The sequence below is a fragment of the Aplysia californica genome, unplaced genomic scaffold (assembly GCF_000002075.1).
Source record: "Aplysia californica isolate F4 #8 unplaced genomic scaffold, AplCal3.0 scaffold01230, whole genome shotgun sequence".
Classification (NCBI taxonomy): domain Eukaryota; kingdom Metazoa; phylum Mollusca; class Gastropoda; order Aplysiida; family Aplysiidae; genus Aplysia; species Aplysia californica.
In genome coordinates, this window is record NW_004798500.1 from 68,500 (window position 1) to 72,394 (window position 3,895).

Here is a 3,895-nt window from a genome sequence, read left to right on the forward strand (position 1 = left end):
GTGGTGTGGTGTGGTGTGGTGTGGTGTAGTGTGGTGTGGTGTGGTGTGGTGTGGTGTGGTTTGGTTTGGTGTGGTGTGGTGTGGGGTGGGATGGGGTGGTGTGGTGTGGTGTGGAATGGTATGAGACATATTATGGTGTGGTGTGGTGTCGTGTGGTGTGGTGTCGTGGGGTGTGGTGTGGTGTGGTGTTCTTGGTTTTAGTAAGGTTTTACGACGCTCGCAACTGCATAAGGTCATATGAGCGCCAAGGGGTGGATGTCAACAACAGAGAAGTCCTTACAGTGAATCAGACTTACTCTGCTCACCTCTCTAACCTCAACAGCACAAAGTCTGCTTCAACTATCAAGGAGCCCCGGAGATAACAGTTCACAAGAGAGTGACACAAAAAAAAGAAGTAGAGGGAAAAAGACGATAGCAAGGATTAGTAAAGAAAACGCAGCAAATTCCTCGTATGCATTACAGGCACAGTTATGAGCATGACATTGATGAATCAGCCCATTTACAATTCTACTGAGCATAAGAACATGTTATTGTCCCCCCTTTGGTAACGGCCTAAAGATATTTTAGTCAGTAGCACCGCCGCCCCCCCCCCCCGGGGGGGGGGGGTACAGCTATATATGTGTAGTGTGGTGTGTGTGTGGCATGACATATGTCATATGGCCTATAGCATATGCTATGTATGGTATACTTAGGGTATATGGCATACGGCATGGCCCGACAAAGTTTGAGCTTCAGTAACATGAAGCGCATCGACACAGTCACGGCCGTGCAGTTCAGAGAAGAAGCAAGACAGACAGAAACGACACAGGGAAAGATAAGAAGTAGGACCTATCAGTGGCACCCCCCAACCACCCGCTTGGCACGGCCAGGCAAGGTAGTTTAGTTTTAGTAAGAGTTTTACGGCACTTGCAACACAATAGAGTCATAGAAGTGTCGAAGGTTAGAGATATTACAAGAGAGTGACAAACACAAAAAAGGAGGGGAGATAAATACCATAGATTTTTTACAGGAAAGAAGGAACAAACCACCCGCCGACCACCCACACAGGCAAGGTAAAGTAAGGTACATATGGCACGGTACAGTACTGTGGTAAGGTAAGGTAAGGTAAGGTAAGGTAAGGTAAGGTAAGGTAAGGTAAGGTAAGGTAAGGTAAGGTAAGGTAAGGTAAGGTAAGGTAAGGCAAATCAATACGGTAAGGTAATACCGTAAGGTAAGGTGATACCGCAAGGTAAGGTACGGTAATACAGTAAAGTAAGGCAAGGTAAGGGTAAGGAGAGGAGAATTGGTTGTTGACGCGAAGATCACTTTCGGCGCATGGACAAAACCTGCACATGTAGAACATGCTATAAATCTGTCTGCCCCGCTCAATATCAGTCGTAAGACGCACTGTACTATTATCCGCTACGACGCTCGAAAAGCAAAAAGGTGACTTTCCATGAAATTTTTGTTTTTTGGATATATGGAAAGCTTGGTGTCTTCTGCTTCATTTAAGATTAAAAAATAAACAACTATAACCGACTATAAATATTTTATTTTGATTTATTTTGGAGGTGTGTGTGGTTTGTTGTGAGCTTGGGTGACGAGATAAAGGAATTTGAACCTTGCTAGTGTGTAGCTGTGAGATTATTTTTAGAACCATTACCTCATGGCCACCTTTGCTTCAACCAAAGATTCTCCACTAGTAGAAAAATCTTTGCTCCACCGTTCTCCGTTCCCAACTATTTTTATTTTTTTAAAAAGATTTTGACCCCTTTTCGAGCATGAATGGTCTGAAATGTAAACAACTCTGATAGGTAAAACCGAGTAAAAACGGGAACTTCTAGCTCACTAAAAGCTTGTTTACGTAAACAGCTGACTGTGTGGGCGTGCCCTGCTAGCTGCTATCGCCTGTTGGTTGATCTTTCAGTTTTACAATTGGATTGACTTTAAAAATGCAGGGTTTTTTTAAATTGTATTTTAGAGCTTTTAAAAGATTAACTAACCTTCCTCTAGATCTCTCAGAGCGGACTCCTTACCAAGAGGCCACCGAGGCGGTCTCTGTGCATGTGTGTGTATGTGTGTTGGTCTGTTTGTATGGGTGGGTATGTGTATGTGCGTGTGTGGGGGGGGGGGTGCTCTCGTGTGTTTTATGGTACAATTGCAAACGCATCAGGTAGCGTAAATACGGCACATAAGCCGACTCGCGGCCTTCCGAGCGCGTGGTTTCAGTGAAATGGGAGTAATTCAGATCTCTGTTTCTTTGCTCTTTTGCTATAAACACCAACTGCTGTTCAGATTTTCTTCTTTATTATAGTGTAAGTTGTTTGTATATCCGGGTATTTGGAGCTGGAGAATCGCCTTGGAAAGTGAAACCCTTCGCGGTCGAAATGCGAGGTCCCCCGGTTTAAAATTGACACCCATGCATTCGAATGTTTGCAGAAAGATTGATGATTATATACCGTCTTTTCATTGACGGGGAAATATACAGCTTTGAGTGTGGTTTCCCGTGGTTATTATTTTTGGCCTTTGAAGTTTAGAAAGAAAACCTTGAAAAAAGGGTCTAAGTTTTCAAAGATCATTTTTAACACGAAATGTGTAAAATACCGGCTAACTACCGGGAACACTCAGTATACTACAGTATTGAGCCGGCTCGCTAGCCGAGAAGGCTGGTGCGATGCCGGCCGAGACAACGCTCGGTGTTTTTTTTATTGAAATAACGACAGATCATCGTGTTTGAGGCAATAAAATACTGACTTTGTAATGATCTCACAGTCTTGAAAAATATTAGGCTTCATTTCTATGTTATAGTGCATGTACTCTTTTAATGTAGAGATGTTTGGTGCACTTGGTTCTCTTTTACTATCTGTCAAACGTGGGGTTGCAGCCAGTAAAGGACTTCAGCAATATGTTATTATTATGCTAAATTGAAACAGCTGCCATTCTCTTAAATATTGACTGAAAGGTAAAAGTATGGTACCAAAATTCTCAGGAGACACTAGGCCTTTCATATATGAAACAGATGAATTTGACATACAGCTACTTTGAACATTTAGTGCCTGCATGGTACCTAGTATTATGCTAATTTTTCGTTGCATTTGGTGTGAAGTCCATTCTCGTTAAAATTATTTTTGGTCCATAAGTTTTTTCTTTACGAATGAATAGTTTTCTACTTTTGTATGTTACCTTGTAGTGGCAGAGCCAAGATAACTGCTAAATTTCAAGTCTCTATCTCAATTCTAAGACCCCCATTGCTATGGAAACATGTTGCTCAACTTCGGAGGCCATTTTATCCTTTTCATGTTTCTTCACCTCGCACTTTTAAAAGTTCGGTATTTTCGTCAAATATGGTCATATTTGCTTCATTCTTATTTTAAATTGTAGGGGAAAGGTGATTTTTTAAATAATAAAGTTAACTCAGTTTTTAGATTTCCTTCATATGACTGATATTGACCGGAAGGGACATAAAATAGAAGTGTGGCAGGCCCCGCATGATTGTCTATGAAATCGTGTGTCTTTCATAATAAGCAGACAGTCACTTCAGCGAAAGTTTAGTTTTAGTAAAAGTTTTACGGCACTTGAAACACAATAAGGTCATATAAGTGCCGAAGATTACAGGTGTTACAACGGAATGACAAACACAAAAAAGAAGGAGGGGAGATAAAGACGACAGATGCGATATAGGAAAGAAGGAGTAAACCACATCAGAGCACACACAAACCACCCACTTTCAACGAAACGAACAGAAACAGGCGACAAACACCAAAAAGAGACGTTCAAACTTTGGCCCGTCCAAGTGGTCATGGAACACGGAGCCTAAAATATCCTCCCCAAATTCCTAATCGCGGAACCCAGGACAGTCCCGGGAAACTGGAGACAGTTGGCAAGCCTGTGTCGTCTAACCATGACACCAGAGAGA

The 3,895-nt window shown here is 42.1% G+C and overlaps 1 long non-coding RNA gene across 1 annotated transcript in view; it reads right to left on the reverse strand.

Annotated features, from left to right (window-relative positions):
• The window catches only part of LOC118478925, a 20,715-nt gene that overhangs the window by 1,482 nt on the left and 15,338 nt on the right, over positions 1 to 3,895 (reverse strand). The window lies entirely within an intron of this gene.